We start from the raw sequence: 23,225 nt of genomic DNA, 5'->3' as shown, positions 1-23,225 counted from the left end.
TTCATTTTTATTTTCAAGACGCTGTTTTTGTTGAGGTCTTTTAGCAGTTTGATGCAATCCAAGAACTCCAAGGGCAATTTAAGAACTCCTGAATTTCTTTCTTACCTGGAAAAAATAAAAATTTAAAAGTTTAAAATATATTCAACTTACATGAAGAAAACTAGTAAAACTAGTGATAATGTAATAGACCTTTCAGATGTTCCAAAGCAGCTACATGTATCTAATTAAAAAATATAAAGTTTGAAGTATTTAGAGTCACCTGTATTCTGAACAAGGGATATGTTTATTGGACAGACAGATGAATGAATAGACTGATCACTATAGAGCACCATAGTCTTTTTTCAATAATCTTTATATTAGTGAAAATCAAATAGGAACTAGAGTGTTTCAAGGAATGTATATGTCACCTGCTAGGTATCATCATTAAAGAGGTAAATAAATCTAAGAGTGGTCAGCTATTAATTTAATATTAGCATGGAGGTTCATGCATTTGCCTGCAAGGAAAAAAAAGGATCCAAAAGTAAAAGACTGGGATGGAATCTGGCAATCAAAGAAAATATGGTTCCCCAGTCCTCAAATGAATAATTTAATTGAAATTATGAGGAATAACTATTTATCATTTTATTAATACACATGTAGGTGCTTCCAACAATCCTCGGAGGAAAGGTCCCAATGTATTTTCATAGTATTTAAATATAAGTTTGTGTGGTAACTGAATTTCATACAGTTTCATCAAAGTATAGTATCATGAGCTCAAAAACATATATAAATGCTAATTATCAAAACCCTGCCTCTCAAAATTTTGGAGATATAAGGTGTGACAGACGGACAGACAGACACCAGGTAAAGTGAGCTCTAAGTGTCGTTCTACTCTGCAGTTGACACAAAAATGAAAGTTAGTCAATTTTTGACCATGTATATCACTTCAGTGATGAAAGGAATGCTGAAGTGGTAAGTCTATCTTAATTATTTGAAAATATGGCAACCCCATTGGTCAGAATATAATACATATGCTGTCCAGCCTTAATTTCATTGGCATAAAGCAGCACAAAACACGATTTGATTGGATGGTGCAACTTGTTTTTCTAGGGGGTGCTGTTGCAACCCTGGAAAAGAAAACAGGACTGGGGCTTGCCCCTAGGGGGCACTTACTGACCGGAAGTAAACAAACAACAGAAATAGCAATACACTAGAAATATGTCCATAGGACATGTATGCCCGCCGAGTGTATAGTAATGCAACATGAAATTTTGTGTTAGTGTAGGAAGTTTGATGAGAATATCTTGAAAAGTTTCTTTAAAATTGAAATTGAAATCTAAAAAAAATGGATATAGATGATAAATTCTCACCAAATTATGTATAGATGCATAGCCTTAGATATCAATATTTTAAATGGTTTTAAAACCATGCAAAATGCAAATTGAAGGAAAGTGAGGTCAAGGTCACAGGAAAGGTCAAAAGTTTTTGAAATAGTTGAATAGGTCTTACTAATTATATATGTATCAGCATATTAAGTTTGATAAAAAATATCTTGAATGATTTCTTTAAAACTGAGCTAGTCACAAGCGTGGCGCCATGGTTAGAGCGTCTGCTCTAGAGTCGCGAAGTAAGGAGTTGATCCTTATGTTGCAGGTTTGAATCCCACAGTGGGACATGGAGACCAGTCCTTCGGATGAGACCTTATAAACCAAGGTCCCATGTCACAGTAGGTGCTGGCATGAAAAAGACCGCTCACTGCTCAATGGCCATGAGTGCAGAGTATAGGACAGAATTTGCAGCTTTCCACTGGCAAGTGGTGGCGTCTCCATATGAGTGTAAAATTCTCAAGAGGGACTGCAGATTACCTGTAATGATTGACCAAAATCCCTACTAGGCTTTAAACTCTTCATTCTTGACCTGTATTTCATCAAATGAGATTTTTCCAGTTAATTAAGGTAAAATTACTAATTGTTAAAACTGTAAATGATTTTTTTTTTTTTCACCCGAGCCAGATTTTCACTTTTCTTAAAAGTTTCTGTATTTGACTGTTGGTTCCACCTATCTCAAGGAAATGATCTGTAACAGTAAATGTTAAAAATCATAATCTGTTCTCTATCTACTATAATCATGAGAAAAGGTGTTGAAAATTAACAGATGGAGATAAAATCAGCAGTCATATTAAAGGCTTTTTTCAATAATCAATTTATTAGTGAAAATCATAAAAGTATTCGGCAAAAAGGAAAAATAAATGTTGTCATTAATTAACCTTGCATATCTCTACAATTTTCTGATAAGAAAGTTATACCCGATAGATGCAATATAATCACCCTTTGCCTACCCCTAAATTAAATTATGAAATTTTGATAGATTTTGATCTAGTAAGCAATTATTTAAAATAAGGTTCTTTTAGAGGTGCCTAGGGTCGAAATTCATAAAAAAAAACCTACAAAAAATGTGAAAACCTATTTCTATCATACTGGTTTATATTTATTACAAATGTCCTCATAGTCAGCATAGCCCAGAACGATAGACCGCAGACTCTCACCATGAACATTTTTAGTGTCCTGGTTCGAAACCATTTGTTGGCACATTTTTATTTTTTCAAACTTTTTACCTGTATAAACACTAAAGAACGAGTGCACTTACGGGCCCCGGTAAAATGTGAAAAAATGAAGAATTAAATTAAGCATAATTTTCCATCTCAGATCATTAATTGATATCTAAACCATAAGATTCAACAAATTTTATAGCTGAAATTCATGAATATACAAAGAGCCAAGCCATACAATGTGGTAGGGGGTCAGCCGACATTCGTGATTTTCTATAGTAAATCGAGGACGGTCATTCATTTCAAAGCTTTTGTTTACTGTCAGCCTAACATTGTACAAACTTGTGCGATTGACAAAAAACGCATTATACATTTATAAAACTTGTGTGAAAGTAGGAAATTTGTACATGATTATGCTTGTACTTAAAATATTAAAAATGTATGAAAAGTTCAATGTTTTTCCTATAACAAGCAAGAGCTATTTACCTGTATGACCTATGTTGAACCCACCCATGGAATAAATTATTTAAAATACTGGTAGTCACGTGAGTTCTACCCAGGTAAACATTCCTCAAAGATGCTCACTGTAAAACATAGCCACGTTTTGTATCATTATATCGAAGTCAAGCCGCATAGAGAAGTTTGTATGCATTTGGTTTTAGGAATAAGGGATGGTTAGGAGAGTTTAGTGTCGTTAAAATGTCATCATAAATAAAAGTGTCAAACATTTTTAACATTCATGCAAGACAATGGTACTGGTATTGAAAGCCACCTAAATACACTTTTTTTCAGTTTAAAATTTAAAGGAACTAATGTTAATACTTATTGTATTATTTCAAATGCAAGCATGCAAATTTCTTAGTTTGATCACTATGGATACAGGTATCTATACAACTTCATTCGATTTTTTTTCTCGGGTAAAATAGCACGAGAAGTATCATTCGGCAAACGTGCCTGTCAATGATCCACCATCAGATTGTTCAAGTGTCTGATTTAAATGTCTCCTCCCCTTGATTTAAATAAACGAAACTCAAAATAGGTTCGGTACGACTTTTCGGATTTGGGGTATCTATAGGCATTTAAAAAACTTCATTTGTTTCAAATCCATGCTGATTTAGGTGATGTTTTAATGTGATTTTAATTAGAAATGTCCACTTGTGTTTAACTATTACCAAAAGAGAACGATTTGGTAATACATTCTAAAGTAATATGGCACTGAAAAAGGGCCCATTAAGCATTGCTTAAGTGCACTTGTCCTTTGATTTTTTAATACAGGCTTTTGCATTTTACTTAATATATTTTCTTCCTTAAATGCATGTTTGGTGTTGATATAAAATACATCTATGGAAATGCATATCATAAATTCTCTTTAACTAAACCCAATCAACAGGAACTAAACCTCATTGTCAGCACACTTTGTTCGAGGACATGAATCATTCACTTTGTGTTACTCGATACTGCAGGTGTCACGAAAAAAAATCATGCCGAGCAATAATTGCTGTGTTTGCCTTTCAAGAACATAATGACGTGTAATAGTACTGTTGTGCCAGTGGGAGAGATACTGTTCTATGCAGAGTAGATGCAGTTCATTCCTCGGAAAAAATGTGTGCATTGGCGATATGTTATGCTAAAAATGCATGAGGGTTTTCAGATTAGAAAAGAATGTGGTAAGGTCAGTTAAGGTTTTATGTCCCGTTGCCATTACTCAGTCAGACATCAAGAATGACCCTCAAACAAAGGATGTATCATTCTGTAAATACTGAGGTAGGATCACATGAACACACAGTTGAGTAGAATGAAATATATCGAGATAACAATCAGTATTCAAGCTCAAAAGCCCATCAAAAAATACAAAATAGGAGCAGAGCAAACACGGACCTCCAAAACATCAGAGGTGGGATCAGGTGCCATGGAGGAGTGAGCATCCCCTGTGTGCTCCTTGTCATGACTGGGAAACAATGGAAAAATCCATACACAATTCAGTGTGTAAATAATGGCCTAACAATAAGTATGAAAAATGTCAGTCAGCATTTTACTTAATGATAAATTGTATTTGCTGACAAGGTCATTGTATCGACCATAGAACTTACAAAATGATGACTTTAAACAAGACTGCTGATATTCTTGTTTCAGCAATTTGTTTGTCAATAACTTACCTTGTTTTAAAAATTGTTCATACATAGAGGATGCTCTTGCATATCGAATCAACTGAGAGATATAAACCCGTATGCAGGTGATGAAGGTATATTGCTGAATAAGTAAGGGAAGTTGACGATTGAAAAGTTAAAGTCATCACGTTTATCATAAAGCTTGGTTGTTAGATTACCATTAATGTAGAACTAAAGCAATACATGAGAAACAAGAAACTACACACATGTGACCTAAATTCAGTGACTGGAACATATATCGATAAGCTTTTTTCTAAAGACTGAAACCAATATTGGTCCTATAGGTCATCTCATATTTTTAACTAGAAGTGTTCCTTTGATATACTATATTTTACTTAATTTCTATAGACTTACTATACCCTGAAAAAAAAAGGAAAACAGGAACTACCTGTTTAAATGACCCCCACCACCGAGGTTAATCCAAAGTTTGTCCCTGCCTACCTGAAAAACAGACTGCCTCGGGCAGTCAGTAATTTCCAACTCTGGTTATGAGATGCTAATTGTTTAATATTTACAATTAAATGCTTATATTTACATTTTTAAATTCATGATAGATTGAGAAAGTCGATAAAATCATATCTATATTATGTCTGTATACTGTATAGGGGGGAAATAACTCGCGGTGTTAATATTCGCTATATTCACGGTGTGAATAAATCCGTGAATTCAAGAAACAGTGAATAAGTTTTCAATAACCTACATGTTATATTTGGAAATTTGAGAATAGACTAAGATAGGTAAATATACGTGCAGTGCATGGTCATTTCAGTAATTACGGATCGTACTTGTCATTCAATTATTTTAATTATCACGCTTGACATTAATTTAGATCACTCAGCAGATAATAACCTGTATTTGTAAAAAAAAAAAAAAAAAAAAAAAAAAAAAAAACTGTTTTAATAGCCAACGCTACATGTTTCATCAATCAAAACACTAGGGTCATGGGTTTTGAATACCCGTACGTAACTATGTTACGACGTGTATTTGTTACCTGCATTATCATGTTTTTATCGACATTTTGGTTTTAAAAAATCATTCAAATAACCATCGAACTTGCTGATGTATATATAAATCTACCCTGTTGTTCGTGAAGTGAATACATAACGCTGATTAATGCCTTCTAGCTATGCTATGGATTAAACGGATATAGACATTGAAGGGAGGTACATGTAACCTTTATTATATACTGATTCCGCGAATTCAACAAACCGCGATCGTGTCAGAGGAAAGAAAAACATGAAAATTAGAGAAAAACATGAAAATTACAACCCCTGAAATTAATCCCCTATACAGTACTTCAACCGAGAAATTAGTTGAAACTGGTTCCAGAAAAGAAGCTGAAAATGTTCAATAGTTTACAGACAATACTGTAGATTCCTTATTTTACGCGAGTACTTTATATCGCGAAATGGCTAACGTGCGTCAAATTGTGAGAAAAATAATTCGCGAATGGGTGATTTATCTAGAGATTTTACATACATTAAAGCACCATAAAAATAAAAGCGAGTAATTTTATTTCACAAGTTGTGCTTCTCGCGTAATTACGCGATAATTTATTCCTTGCGTATATTAAGGAATCTACAGTACTTGACACATGATGACTGAACAAAAACAGATAGCAATAAGTAATTTAAATGACTCAGGTGAATTATAACCTGTTCAATCTTAGATCCATCTTTTTTCTAATACGAGGGTTGATCCAAAAGTTCATGGAATTTAATTATTTCTAAAATTTTACTGAGATTTGATGAAAGCAAACAATAGGCATATTTATAATATAGAGTCATTATGCAACAATACTGGAAAATTTCACCACATTCCAATTACCAATAAGGTCACATGAGCTTTCTGAACACTGATAGTTGTAAAATCCGGGGAAGACTTCGACGTAACGTCAAGTTAAGTATGTCATGTCATGTTATAGGAACATCTCACCCTCATGTTCAATTCAACTAAGTAATTCTACAGAATATTCTGCCTTTTTCTCCTATTTTCTCTCAAGAAAAGCCTGGGTATCCTCTCACACCAATCGACTTATCTTTATATTACACTCATATTTCAAAAATACTCCCCATCTTTCCATATGATGTTCCAATTTCAGTAGCAAAGTCCAGCACAGTACGTCAGCGGTCAACATCCATCAACGCTTAATTTGTCTACGAGAAAAACAGACCCTCCAAAAGCAGCCACACCTTTAATCAACCTCCATGGAAGTTCTATTGTTCTTAAATTTCTCATGCCACTGGAAAATCAGTTGCTAAATGCATTTTTCTCCAGCCTGTATCAGTAGTATACCCCTTTAAGTCAGAGTGTTCCTAAGATTTTAACAAAACTTATAACTTGACTGAAATGTGACATTCTCTAACAATTAAAAGACGAACAAGAAATCATCAACTAAATAATCTAAATATCAAGTTAAATCAGTAAAACTCTCACAGACAGGTATATTAGTGGTCAAGCAATCTTAATAATGACAAAATTCTCATTTTATTTGCCACTTAGCGCAGGTTTTTTCTTATTTCATGTATTAAGAATTAAAATGATAATGAAAGAGTAAATGTCTCCCCCGCATTATAAAACATCCTTTGCTATGGCAACTGCCATAGAGTTACTATCATTAATATTTAAAATATTTTTTTATTAAAAAAATTCAACAAGTGTCTATATTCTTATTTGTAATTTTCAACCACTTTCACTAATAAATAAATAAAATAAGAAGAAATTCCATGAACTTTTGGATCAATCCTCATACATGTCAGTCATTAAATTTATATAATATACAGTATGCATAAGGGAGACCAAATGTATTATTACTGCATTAAGGAGACCAACCACTATCCATATGTAAATCAGTATTCAACCACTTTCACTAATAGAAAAATAAAATATGAAGAAATTCCATGAGCATTTGGATCAACCCTCGTACATGTCAGTCATTAATTTTATATAATATACAGTATGCATAAGGGAGACCAAATGTATTATTACTGCATTAAGGAGACCAACTACTCTCCACATGTAAATCAGTATTCAACCGCTTTTTCTAATAAATTTAAAAAAATAAGAAGAAATTAGTGATGAGACAACGGTTAATTTTCATAATCGATCATCGGTTGGAATCGGTTACTGCTTCTGATGCGATTTCACCGATTATAATCGGATTTCTTCATAGTTTTGTATACAAAAAGCAGACTATTACAATAATTTCATTTATTTCTTTAACATGAATATATAAAATACATAATATATTATTTTCTTTGTTGTTTTGCTTCTCTTACACTTTCTAGACCTAAAAATATTTACAGTGGACACCCAACATGGCTGCCTAGCGGCAGAAAACGAACTTCAAAAAGTTGTGGGGGGAATTGATCACTCTTTATATTTAAGGTAAATGTTGACTAAGTTGCATATTTTATATCTCAAATAAAAGATACAATTAATATTTTTTGAATAAAAAGAATCAGCTGATTGATCAAACCAAAGAGCAAACACAGATTTGGCAGAAAAAAAAATTCACCCAGGGGTAAATTGAATGGGTCGGTCGGGTTATTACAGGAAACAAAAATAATTTGTTTAGGCCCTATATATGCATCTTCGGTTCTTAATCACCTCTGCTTCGTGCTAGTTGGCTAGTATCAGATGCAGATGCCATTTTCTTTCATTAAGAAGAAATAAATTTTAAACCAGAAATAGATAATTCCGGAATGTATTGTATTAGAAGTATGTTTCCGATGATTGATTATAAAAAACTATAATTGATCATCGGAATCGGTAGCATATTTTGGTCGACAATCGATGTTTTCTGATTATCGGTACAACACTAGAAGAAATTCCACTACCTTTTGGATCAACCCTCGTACATGTCAGTCATTAAATTTATATAATATACAGTATGCATAAGGGAGACCAAATGTATTATTACTGCATTAAGGAGACCAACTACTATCCACATGTAAATCAGTATTCAACCACTTTCACTAATAAATAAATAAAATATGAAGAAATTCCATGAACTTTTGGATCAACCCTCGTACATGTCAGTCATTAAATTTATATAATATACAGTATGCATAAGGGAGACCAAATGTTTTATTACTGCATTAAGGAGACCAACTACTCTCCACATGTAAATCAGTATTCAAAACTCGAGATTTTAATACTCTAATAATTTACATGTTTAGTTACATGAACTAAATCTATTTATCTTTGTCATAACGCAAGAACTGTTTTACATTCAGCCAACTTTAACATTACACATGCATACAGTGTAAGCCATGCATTAGGAGGACCAGATGCATTATTTCAACATTAAAGAAACCAACTACAATGGAACAATTAGACAGTATTCCAAAATGTTCATTCCAATACCATAGTAATTTCCCTTAATTTGTTTGTATTTAGATGACTTAAATCAATTTATCTCAGCCAGAATTGGAACAAAAAAGCTAATCATAAAAGTGGCCAAACACATGAACAGACAGATGGACATGATGATTCCTATGCTTATATACACCCAAAGTTGCCAGAGTAGAGCAGATGCAGTGGTTAGAGCGTCTACTCTAGAGTCGCGGAGAAAGAAGCTGATCCTTACATCGCGAGTTTGAATCCCACTGTGGGACGTGGAGACCCGTTCTTCAGATGAGACAGAGGTATTAACTGAGGTCCCATGTCACAGTAGGTGCTGGCTCGATAAAGATCTCTCAATGCTCAATGGCCATAAGTGCTGAGTATAGGACAAAAATTTGCAGCTCTCCACCGACAAGTGGTGGCGTCTCCATATGAGTGAAAAATTCTCAAGAGGGACGTTAAACAACAAACACTATACACCCAAAACTTTGTTTGCAGAAGATTTTGTGATACATGCTTTACAAGTATACATATTGTTCATAAGGGAATAAAAATGCTATAATATATCATTAAGGAAAGCAACTGAAATTAAATGTGCACTTCTAATTGAACTAAACAAAATTACCCTTTGCAGAATGTAGATTTATAAACACGAAGGCTGTTTTTCTTCATTTTTTCCATGTCAGATTCAGACTGTTCTTGAAAAAATTCTGGCATACACCCTGTGAAAGTGAACAGTGCAGATAATAAAGAGCTTCTAAATAAACTGCATAATATTTAAATGATCCACTTAAAAGGGATAACAAATGCATTTAACTCCATCAAGGAGACCAACTGATATCCATATATATATAAATCAGTACATGTATTTTAATTGTGATATTTTAATATCCTAGTAATTTACAAGTTTAGTTTCATGAAATAAATCTATTTACCTTTGACCAATGACCAATGAGCACAAGCACTGATTTTTCCTCTTTTTTTCTTAACAGAATCACCAGGGCCAGTCTGCGGTCCATATGATTCTGGCATATGTACACTCTGTAAAATGCATATTTGTACCATGTACAGGCATATGAACAATATTTCTATACTACATACATGCATCATTAAACTTAATAATCTTTTTTTTCCAAAATTCATTATTCATATATAGTGTTTTGCTGTTAGCAAAATTCAACAAAAACTATACCGTATATATACTTACCTATAAGGTGGTCCACCTATAAGTCAGTTGTATTTTTTGAGGTTATTTTGGAGGGATTTGCTATTGACCCGCTTATAAATCGATACAACTTTTTGCCAGAATCAATTGACAATTTCAAATCAATGCTCTGATGTTTTAACCTGGTTTCAAAATACTAATCTTTTTATGACTCACCTATAAGTTGGACATAGAGTATATACAGTACCTGCATTATACATGCATTAGGAAGACCAAATGCATTATTGTAATATTAAAGAGACCATTGTGGCAAATGAAATCAATGTATGAATTGTATTCAAAACTACGGGTGTACTAATTTGTCTGAAGTATATCATGATATAATGTGATACACAAAGACTTTATCAGGATATGTACATATACCCACATGCCTAAATGTAACAACAGTTTAAAAATGAATAATTTTTTTTTTTTTTTGTAAATTTCACTGTTTAATTTATGAAATATAAAATATTATTTAAAACCTACATTTATTAATATTGTGGGTCATCACCCCATTTTTTGCGAAGGAATCATGAAAGGCATTGTAATTTCAACTTGCTCACAGAGCAAGTTTTACACAGAGGACCAACTCTTTAATCAAAATTTAGTTTACATACTTAATTTTTTAACAATTAAGTTTAATGGGTTTAAAAAACTTCAAACTAGGTCAAAATATTTTGCTTTCTAAATATGGACGAGAAATGTTCTTTTGCTTAAAATCACCTTAACTTCAGATAAAAAAAAAATGCACTGTGCTTGTCCTCTTCAAATGCCTTGTTTGTAAATAACTGATAAAAGGTATATCTCACAAATGCTTCATTATTACAAATGTCTTACAGTAAATATATGCATCACCACAACTTATTTCATTAGTAAGAATAAACCCTTAAGCAATGAATATAAATGCTGAAAAATGGTGCATTGTTTGGAAATGATCCTAGTACACGAGTTTTGTGATTATCTCCATTGGTGCACTCTTGTTACAGAGGGGAGTTTTGTTTCCACGTTAGCAGGCAGGTGGGACAGTGGCATCTCAATATGAGTAAAAAAAATTCTCAAAAGCAATCTTGAACATAGAAACTAACAAATAAATGCTGAAATGATACATTGTGATATGTAGGTACATGTGTATATAGGGTTGGGATAATACACAGACCTTATGATATGATACATATAAAATTTCAAAATGATTTATAAATCATGATTGTCAAATGTCAATAAATAACACAATAAAGTAGATTCATCATTTAGTGTAATGGCTAAGCATTCAGATTTGTTGTGTTTCTCATATATTGAAACTTTGAATGACACAGTTTGAAAACAAGCTGTCTTCTCTGTAGTAGCGGCACTAGTGAAGAACCCAACATGTTCCAAAACTCGTAAGAATGGCCTGATTTGAATGTGTAAGATACAGTTGCAATGCCAACCATGCCAACATTTGGCATTTGTTTATTTTTTAGTTATTTTATGAACCAGCAATAATTAGGGCTGCATCAAATATATCGATATATATCTAGATTAATGAATATATCGTATCAAAAACAAGAGACCCATGGGCCACATCGCTCACCTGAGCACATTGGCTAGGAAAAAGCACAAATCACTTCAGTATTGAAAAGTTTAAAGGGGAGGGGACTTGGATTTTGAACTACCTGAGGATGCTTCCATATCAGTATAACAAATGGCTTTACTGTTCTTGAGCAGAAGATTTTTTAAAGATTTTTTCCTATATATTCCCTTGTTAAAAATTTGATCCCCCATTGTGGACCCTCCATAGCCCCCCCCCCCCCCCCCCCATCATTTGAACAAACTTGAATCTACACTACCTGAGGATGCTTCCATATCAATATGACTAAACATGGCTTTTCTGTTGATGAAAAGATTTTTTCCTATATATTTCTATGTAAAAATTTGATCCCACATTGTGGCCCCACCCTACCCCGGGGGTTTATGACTTGAACAAACTTGAATCTACACTACCTGAAGATGCTTCCATATCAATATGACAAAACATGGCTTTGCTATTCCTGAGAAGAAGATTTTTCAAGTTTTTTTCCCTATATATTCCTATGTAAAACTATGATCCCCCATTGTGGCCCCACCCTACGCCCAGGGGTCATGATTTGAACAAACTTGAATCTACACTACATGAGGAAGCTTCCATATCAATATGACAAAACATGGCTTTGCTGTTCCTGAGAAGAAGATTTTTCAAGTTTTTTCCCCCTATATATTCTTATGTAAAACTGTGATCCCCCATTGTGGCCCCACTCTACCCCCAGGGGTCATGATTTGAAAAATTTTGAATCCACACTACCTGAGGATGCTTCCATATCAGTATGACAAAACATGGCTTTGCTGTTCTTGAGAAGAAGATTTTTGAAGTTTTTTCCAATGTATTCCTACGTAAAACTTTGATCCTCAATTGTGGCACCACCCTAACCCTGGGGGTCATGATTTGAACAAAGTTGAATCTACACTATCTGAGAATGCTTCCATATCAATATGACTTAACAAGGCTTTGCTGATCTTGAGAAGAAGATTTTTCAAGTTTTTTTTCTGTATATTCCTATGTAAAACTTTGATCTCCCCTTGTGGCCCCACCCTACCCCGAGGGGTCTTGATTTGATACAAACTTGAATCTTCGCTACCTGAGGATGAATCCACATCAATATGACTAATTGTGAATTTGTTATTCTTGAGAAGAAGATTTTTCAAGATTTTTTTCTACATATTTCTATGTAAAATTTTGATCCCCCATTGTGGCCCCACCCTACCCCTGGGGGTCATGATTTGTACAAAATTTAATCTACACTACCTGAGAATGATTCCATATCAATATGACTAATTGTGGCTTTGTTGTTCTTGAGAGAAAGATTTTTAAAGATTTTTTTTCTATACATTCCTATGTAAAATTTTGATCCCCCATTGTGCCCCCCCCCCCCGCCCGGGGGTCATGATTTTGTACAAACTTGAATCTACACTACCTGAGGATGATTCCATATAAATTATGACTAATTGTGGCTTTGTTGTTTTTTAAGAAAAACAATTTCAAGATTTTTCCTACATATTTCTAAGTAAAACTTTGATCCCCCCTTGTGGCCCCATCCTACCCCTGGGGGTCATGATTTGAACAAACTTGAATCTACACTATGTAATGAAGGTCTCACCTAAGTTTCAACTTTTACAGCCCAGTGGTTCTGGAAAAGATTTTTAAAAGACACCACTAAATTTTAACTAATTCTTAATTATCTCCCCTTGAAAGAGGGTGTGGCCCTTCATTTGAACAAACTTGAATCCCCTTTACCCAAGGATGCTTTGTGGCAAGTTTGGTTGAAATTGGCCCAGTGGTTCTTGAGAAGATGAAAATGTGAAAAGTTTACAACAACAAAGACGACAACGACGACAGACAACGGACAAATTTTGATCAGAAAAGCTCACTTGAGCCTTTGGCTCAGGTGAGCTAAAAATAACTTAATTCCAATACATTTTGGGCAGGCAGTTTTTTTTATGTAATTCTGTGAAAATTAACTGTTTTGAATTAAAACTGATCAAAAATGATATAATCATTAAGGAGGTAGCACATCTTAGATGATTATTACAAAATCATAAAAATACATAAACAACTTTACTTAACATGTTGATTTTACAGTCAAGAAAAGTTTGAATTTGAAGTGTAATTTTTAAAGATGGTGAGACAAAAAATTAAAAATGAGTAAAAAACAATTATTATTTTTATAAAATTCATGCATAATGATTTATAAGACTTTTTTGACAGAATTGTTAAAGAATTCAATATATTGCATATCGCATTAAAAAATGTCTTTCTTTTCTTTTTTTTTTTTGCTCAATACACAGCCCTAGCAAAAATGATATACAACAAGGACTTTGATTGGATTATTAACATTCATTCATCATAATTATTAACTGTTATTGCACTTTCATTTTCAAAATGTTGTTAGGTACATTGTTTGTTCATTCTTTTGCATTGATATTATAATTTATAAAAGAGTATTTTAGCAGAAAAAATTATCAATTTACCTTTCTTGGAATAAAGACATGTTGACCCTTGAGCTGAGATTTTCTCTCTTTCCATAGATTTGTTACACTGGGGTCCACATGATTCTAGCAGAGACCCTGTAAAAAAGGACTTAACTATGGAAAAGCATGAAGAATATATGCCTATTATACATATCTTAAATTCTAATGAAAACAATGTTTTTTAATTAAGATCCATATATTTCTAATGATTGACATAATACAAATTCAAAATAAAATAATTGCATGTCTATATTATACACTGTATCTTAAGCAGACCAATTGCATTATTACATCCTTCAGGAGACCAACTTAAATCAATGTTTGAGAACTACTTGTGAGAACAATAAATTTGTCTACTTTACAGTACTAAATGTACATGGAATCTATAGGATCATGTTACTTTAATTGACCTACCTTAGTTCAACACAGTAATCTAACAAGGAAATTGAGCCAAAACAACATTTTAAGACTTTTTGAACAGTGCATGCTCCTATCATTTCAAAACCATTACCAGTAAAAATGCTAATATAGGAAAATGATGACAATTAATTAATATTGTACTTTCAGGTATATTAGATGAATTAATCTGATTCGTCAAGAAACATTTGTTAAAAAGCACTATTATCCGCTGAATAATGAAGCTACGCCCAGTGTTGCAACAGTCAACATTGCTTGACGACGGGTGATATTCCAAAAATTAGTGACTGCGCAGATTTATGCGCTCAAGGTTCACTATTATTTGTATTTGTATAAAACATTCAGTATAATATAATAAATATTGCATGTAGTTGAGTGTTACACTCAACTACATGCAATATTTATTATATTATACTGAATGTTTTATACAAAAATTTTCACCCCTCGAAAACCAAATACGTCCAAAAGGGGATGGGTTTCTTTTCCAACTCTACATAGTTTCGCCCCTGCAAAAACTGGTATAAACCTTGGAAATGTTTAAACGGGCTAAGAGAAATCAAATGCATCAAGAGTACTTAATTGTTTTTACCCAAGTTACATGCCAAAAAAGATTCAGAGAGACGTCACATAAAGTTAACGTTGATTTGAACTGAAGTTAGGGTGTCAAAAGTCATTCACGTCCAAAAGATTATGTGTGGTAGATAATAAACTCCTACGAGCTAAATATGCTGCCATAATCAAGTGAGGATCTATCCCTAATCCTATATATAAATCCATTTACAATATTATATGCACTTAAGCAGCTGTTTATGACATTGTAAAATTACAGTTAAACTTCGTTATCTCGAAGTTGACGGGACCGTTGATGAACTTCGAGATATCCAGGGGTTCGACATATCGAGGGTTATAATTCAAATGACCTTCAAATAAACTTAGTGCAGCGAACATGCACTTAATAGTTAAAACATTCTGTATACAATTTCTTCTATACACATGTACATGTATTTAGCAATAAAAAGATTTTTACATCCTCTTTATAATTCACAAAATAAAAATTTTATATAATATGCACAGAAGTATAATCCTTAGAACTACCAACGCGGCAAGTCAACCGCTAGCATCGCTTCCCATGTATACATACAACTTTTCACTGCTACACACGCTCACATGATGGTGTGTACGGACGATTGTAAATTCTCCACGCTCATATAGGAAAAATAAATTCTAATTGCATTAAATTACAGAATTTTGTTTTACTTCGATGTTTATAATTTTCACTTTCGTATGCATAAACTATGTATGCGCGCATATTTCACAGCATTAAATAGCGATTATCAAGATAAACATACCCAAGCCACAAAACAATTAACGTGTCATCCACGCGTATGCATTAGACTAATACACACAACCTTTGGCTTGCATAATTAAAATCAAGGTAAGCCATATATACACTTCGTATAATTATCGCGCTATTATCTGTTGATCACAGGAACACAGGTAACCCGAGCGTGACAGACAGGTGGTTGTTATCAACAGAGCATTCAGTTTACATAACGGACTTGATCATCAGAGCGGAAAATTATCCTGACTTCGAGATAACGCATGTGATTTTAATGAATGGGTACACAATTTTACTTCGAGATAACCGGGGTATTCGACATTACCCTGTTCGACATAGAGGGGTTTATTTTAATCATTTATAAAGCAAATTTCGTCAGGACTGCGGCCTTACTTCGACATATCCGGGGTATTCGAGATATCCGTGTTTGAGATTTCGAAGTTTAGCTGTATATAAACAAGACCGGTTTATATAATTTATATCAATTTATATAATTAATAATATAATTTATATAATTTTATCAAGATAAGTGTATGGGGTAGAGGGAGCAGACATTGAGAATCAATGTTGTCGGACCTCATGAAACTAAACTAACAGTCTTCCAAATAACCCGGGAGTCCAATGCCAGGGACCTGTTAAATTTGCAGCCAGGCATGTAAAAATTGCCAAATTACATGTCCGAAGAGGGCATATGTTAATCTTCTTTCATTGTACGATCTTTACTTGCCATTTATTCTGTCCTACCCCCATTATTCACTTAAACGTTGCTATATGTAATGTCGATGGATTGCCAGTCTACATTCTCGATACGACCTGTCAAATGATTGTCAATCTAATCATAGAAGTGCTTAGTTTAACCTATTTGTTTTCTTGAAGTTGCTTGCTAAATTACGAGATGTTCATCAATGCCACATACTGTGGCACTACAGTCATGATCCCATTTCTGAAATTCAGTTCAGCTAAATCGGCCAACAAATGACCAGCATGCAACTCAAAAGTTATTTATGAACAAAAACGCTTTAGAAAATGGCAATCACAGGCCATGGTTGGTTTATGACGCTGAAAAAATTAATATAAAACCTTTATACCTAATGGGTTTTTTTTTGTTGCACAATACTGGTAAATGTAAGAATTTTGAGTAGGACATGTACAAATTTGAATGGGCTGGGAAAAAATGATAGGTCTACATGCCCGAAGGGCATGTGCTGAAAAAGAATTGTTGTGAAGACTGAACTAAAGCGACAGCGCCGGGTGATCATGTAAAGTCCCCTTTATTACATAATAATTCTTAAAAAGTGTAAATTAAAATATAAAATAAACAAACCTCAAACCTTGTAACAAGGCAGTGAAGCTCTGAAGGCTTGTTTCCCTGCAATCTTATTCTGGTTCTCTGTCACTGAAAATGCAGGGAACCAGGCTGCGTTATTAACTCGTACACAGATTTGTTGATACGAATAAACCTATAAACATATATATACGAAATAAAATATTATCATAAAAAATGAAGAATTTCAAATTGCTTGAAAAATTATCTTTATGTAGTTTATAATAAATGGTTGTAATTGTTTATTAATTTCTATCTATCCATTAAAATTTGATACGTATACATGTATCAGCTTATGTATCCGTCTGAACAATTATTGTTATTACACTCCCTGTCACATCTTCATAGTTAAGAAGTAGGAATCAATTTCAGTTGAAGGGGACCAAAACCAAACATTTTTCAGTTTCATTTGGGGGGGGGGGGGGCATAAACCTCAAATGATCATTTTATCTCTGTCACTGAACTGCTGAAAATAATGAAGGGAACTAGGCTGCGACAATGATTTGTTGACTGAATTAAAATACGAAATAAATTATCATACATACGAAATAAAATAATTTCATGAAAAAATGAAGAATTTCCAATTGCTTGAAAAAAAAAGAAGCTTTTCATGTATGTGATTTACAATAAATGGTTGTACTTGTATGTTTTCTATATATCCATTAAAATTTCATAGTATCAGTATTTCACTATTTGTAAACATAAACAATAATGTTAAATAAATGTTACACTCACTGTGGCTTTGACTGAGTTACTGTCACATCTTCATAATTAAACGAGAATATTCCCTTCCGTAAATATTGCTATATATATCTGAACTGTTACCAATTAATCTTTCTTTGGTGAAAGAAAACCTCAGGGATGGAGAATAGACCCGTACGTAATTTAGTTGGGGGGGGGGGGGGTGAGCACAACCAAACAACATTTTTCAGTTTCAGGTTGTGGGAGGCTACAAACCAAAAATTTTTTAATAAGCAAAAGAAAAATACATTATCAGAGGTTATTATTGAGGGGGCCCAGAAGCAAAAGAAAAATAGATCATCAGAGGTTATTATTGAGGGGGCCCAAGCATAAAGGAGCAATGTTTTCTATAGTATACCTAAATTTCAGCAAAATTACAGGGGGCCTGCCCCCCCCCCCCCCCGTTCCTTCAGCCATGTATTGTATCAAATCTGCTTCACCCTGATTCAGATTTTTTTTACAGCATATATATTCTATTAGCAGAGGATCACATTATATTAATAAACAATTATTAAATTACAGCTATTTTTTTCTTACAGGGTCTGTTTCATTTATACTATATCATGATGATCATGTCCTGCATGATGTTTACAGAAAGTTTTAATTTAAATTTTTAAGCTCGAAATAGCTGCGTCAACTTGCGAGACTATTTTTTTTCCTACGTTCAGCCTAATCTTTAAATATTTAATTTGTTTGTGGACTTGCATAAAAGAATTTAAAAAAATAGGGGCCTATCATTTAACTTTATTTCGAATTTCCTTCAGGATTTTATATACCGAACTATAGTCTAACGATTATTTAAAATCATACTTTTTCTCTTGAAAGCTAAATTACTAGGCAAAAAAACAAACAAACAAAGAAAAACGAATGTTTGTCTTGTGTATTCTTAATTACAACTTATTACTGTATCATTTTAGTTACTTACCCAAATTTCTCAACATCCATGGTGTTCAGAGGTCATTTTCTGAAAACTGAAGGGGCATTCCGATGGCATTCGGAACAAATGACGGAAAGCACTTGCTAAGAATTCAAAACATGGTTCATAAATTTACAATATTTTTCCTTTTTAGGTTTTTAACATAAAACATGGAAAACTAAGTTAAAGAAACACTCATTTGAACAAATCAAAAGCGGAAAAAATATATATGCTAGATTTTTTGTTTAATTGCATGTTTTTCATGGTCTCCAAAATGCAGAAAAATTATCCTTTGAAATTATACGTAGGTTAGAAATTCTTTTCTTTTTTAGGGAAGATGATAGAAATTAGACAACTTTTGAATGTTGAATAACAGAGTTAAAGATTAATAATATTTAATGGCAGACTGTTTATTTATCTATAAAAAGACATTTGCAATACTGATGAGGTCAAAATAATAGGGAGACCGAAAAAGGTCGCCTTAATCCAGTGGTCTCCCTAAGCCAGAAAATATATCCTCCTTGGTCTCCTAAAGCCATATGTCATATATATATATATATATATATATATATATATATATAATCATGATATCAGAAATATGTAGGCATACTACAATGACTAAAAATGCTTTCATGTTTAATTTTGGACAAAAATAGAAACTTGGTTTTGAAATTAAATTTGAGGTATCCTAGATAAAAAACGTTTCTAAGTCCTGCAATGACTTTATCACAATTTTTTCCGTCCCAGCTGGCGCGTGTATTAATTTGATTTGACACAAATGAAAAGTTTCAATTGTATACAAGTAATCAGCAATCAGCGCGATTTGACGCTTCTTCCTTATTGGTTACGAAATGGCAACATATTAAACAATGGGTGTTAACCGGTCATAAAGACACTTAGTAAAAATTACTCAGTTTCATTTTCAGAAATAACCTCAAAATGTATCAATAACTTTGTCTCAAATAAGCCTATATTAGGCTGACTCTGCAAATATTGCTGTTAACTCTCCAAATTTCTTATTCTGATTTTCAGTATTGTCATAAATCATTAGTCTGAAAAAGTATCCATTGATATCTAATAAAACAAAAATGGTCACTTCCTGAAATTTTGAAAGCATGAGTCTGAAATGCATTTTTTATGCACTTTGATATGCATATTTTTTTGTAAGTTGAATGAAGAAGGTAAAGTTTTCATATAATCAGCAAATTCAAACACGTAGGGTTTAGGTTTAAAAAAAAATGATGAATATTGCAAATATTATAAATATTAATTCATCGTATATTAAAAAAGCAGATAATTCCATATCTGTTGTGCTTCTGGCTCCTGATAATTATGTAAATGCTAGTTTAAGCCTGACATAATCGAAATGTTTCGTCCGCAAGTTGACTAAGTAAAATTGACCCCTTGATAGGCCATATACAAGATCACAAATAAATATGCTAATCATTACAAATTATATTTCGTAAAGTTTTAATTTCATGGAGGATATATATTAGTGAGAGGAACACGATTTTAATTATTAGATGTGTTAAATCTAATATTTTTTGACAGGTGCCCTTGTCTAGTTGATAAAACCGCAATACACATGATTGAAAATTGATGAATTTTATGTTCACATTAATGATAAAGGTTAAGATAAACAAATGTGAATATGTCATCTTTTTTATGTAAATATTTTTTTTTGATAAATATAAAACAAACAGTTCATTTTGAAAGTTATTGAAAAAACAACAACCACAAAACAACAAAAAAAAAACAAAAAACAAAACAAAACAAAAAAAACACAAAACAAAACAACACAAAACACGAAATCAAATAAAAATGACACTAAATATACATTAATAATTAGGCTTATTTAAACGCTTATTCAACACTTCAATATCACGGTGGCAAGATAATCAGCTGATGATCATATGACATGTCTTCATAATTTTCTCGAAGCTGGCAGATTTATAAATTCTCAAAGGACGACGCTATATGATTTATTAACTGGAATTCTAGCAAAATGAATTAAATTTGTTGAATTTGGTGTACTTCTAATTGATATAAATCTTATTTCTAGACACATATATTTCTTGTTTATTTCCTTGATAATAAGAGTTGATGTGATACAAAATCATAAATATTTGATAATAATTTCGTATAGCTATGTTGATCAGAAACAGTGGGACCGGAAAAAAAACTAAAGATCCAAATACTGCTTCTCCTTTTAGACGGTTTTACAGCTTTTAATTTATATAGTGCTTTGCATATTTCATCACTTATTCAGTATTGTAATTACATTTCCTTATTAATAAACAATCATTATTTTAACAGAAAACATGCAATTCGGCTCCACGAAAAATGATGCATAATTATGACATGTGCATTTCCCCCATATGGGCGAATTGAGATGATATGGAAAAAATAAAAATATTTTTTAGTTTCTACAATGCTCAAATGTTACAAATATGTTAGTAGGTCAAAGAATTGAGTTTGATTTTGGTTTATTTGCCGCCACCGCCTTTCTAGAACGTGCTAACAATGCATGTTTAGAAATTAACAAAACCACAAACTTGCGTATTTGTAATTGTTAAGATCGAACAACTGTCGTTTTGAAATTTAAAATCTTATCATTAAAAATTTACACCAATTTTGAAGGACGTTTACATTTTCTTCATAAAATTTATGGCCAATAAATTATCCAATACAATTTAGTGGTCAGATCGAGCTTAGTTTTCTAGTTTTCAGAAAACCATGGGATATGTGTTGCCAACGATCAATGAGGCCAAACTTTGAATCAGTCTAAACTTCCTGCACAATCCTGCAATTGGAAGATCGACTGCGTGGTATGTCGATAGAGAATAAGAATATTTTTAAACAGGAGACCAAAATAATAATGAAAAAAATTGAAATATAGAAAAGAGAATTTTTTAAAATAAAATTTAAAGATACCAATGTTACGAGCCCCAGGACCCTACTCTTCTTACTGACACTATTTTTTTTATTCACATATTTACATATTATGAATAAGTTTGTTTAGTTTTAATTATAAGAAACAGTACGTTTTGGTAAAAATGGCTTACTGCCATTTATCATATTGTTTTGATATATATCTGACTGAAAACGTCATAACGAAATATGTATATATGGTTTCACGTTGTCATGTGCCATATATGTATCATACTCAGCCCCCCCCCCCCCGCCCCTCCCAAATTCCTAGCGTTCTATGGGTTTGTCATATGTCTACACTTTCCTAGAATAAAAATTTTATACTTATTTTAGGGGGTGAAATGGGGAATGATTTGCTTGGATTTTCTTAAAATTAAACAATTACAATTTGACTCTTTTTGTTGAAGAAATAATGCCTATTCATAATAAGAGCTTCCTTTTAAAATAAAGACGTTAGTAAACGTGTCCATTTATATGAATACGTGCAAGGCTAACTCGACGTGCTAGTAGCACACACAAACAAACAGAAATCGGTTATTGATCGATGACTTTGCAAAATATTTTATTGCAAAACGAAGTCATTTCAATTGACAAATTCAGCGATTTTTTTTATAAACATATTGTCAACTGCAATTAAGTTTTCTTTATTTGTTGATTATTTTTTTTTAAACAAGAGGCCCAATGGCCCTTACGGTAACTCGAATATTCGTTATATCGATTTCAAAAATATTTTTGATAGGTCCTAAATGGGCTTCCGTAAAGTTCTAATCTTTCCCCCATTTATCACTATTACCATGCAAACTATTAACAAAATGTTAGTGCTTCAGTACTATTTTTAACCCCATATTATTTCCTCTCACATTGGCCTCTCTTGGTCTTTTAAGAACATTTAATAAGATAAGCTAGTTATCTTTGTCTCAGATTTATTTATCTATTATATTTACGAGTCTACCTGATCATTAAAACTATGAAAGTACTTTTTGTATTATTATATGATTCAATAATTCCCATCTTTCTGATTGGCTGAGATTCAACAATGTTAGAAAAATACTACGTTATATTGACCTGCACGTGACCTTCCAGGTCAATATAAGGAATTATTTACTCAACAATGGACCAAAAATAGATAGGGAAATTCCAAATTGATGCAAATAGTTTCGAAAGTTATTTCACTTGCACCTGACTTCCACTCATATGAAATAAAAATTAAGGCATATAGATTCTTGAGTGAGAGGTGGGTGGGGTTGCAGGAGGCCTGCCCCTCTCC

General features: G+C 32.7%; 1 protein-coding gene and 1 long non-coding RNA gene across 3 annotated transcripts in view; both read right to left on the bottom strand.

Annotated features, from left to right (window-relative positions):
- LOC133171732 (twisted gastrulation protein homolog 1-A-like) overlaps window positions 1-23,225 on the bottom strand; it is a 403,867-nt gene that overhangs the window by 217,851 nt on the left and 162,791 nt on the right. The window lies entirely within an intron of this gene.
- LOC133206044 (uncharacterized) lies at window positions 10,021-19,062 on the bottom strand. Of its 2 annotated transcripts, none has more exons than XR_009723693.1 (3): window positions 19,037-19,062; window positions 14,291-14,386; window positions 10,021-10,083 (listed from the first exon to the last, which is right to left on the bottom strand). It is a non-coding gene; the product is annotated as an uncharacterized LOC133206044 (long non-coding RNA). The 2 variants fall into 2 exon arrangements; XR_009723692.1 differs by lacking the exon at window positions 19,037-19,062 and adding an exon at window positions 17,371-17,390.

This window comes from Saccostrea echinata, unplaced genomic scaffold (assembly GCF_033153115.1).
Source record: "Saccostrea echinata isolate AGI-Se365-2 ecotype Australia unplaced genomic scaffold, CSIRO_AGI_Sech_v1 ptg000054l, whole genome shotgun sequence".
NCBI lineage: Eukaryota > Metazoa > Mollusca > Bivalvia > Ostreida > Ostreidae > Saccostrea > Saccostrea echinata.
The sequence above is the reverse complement of the archived record's forward strand: the minus strand, read 5'-3'. Positions and strand labels throughout refer to the sequence as shown.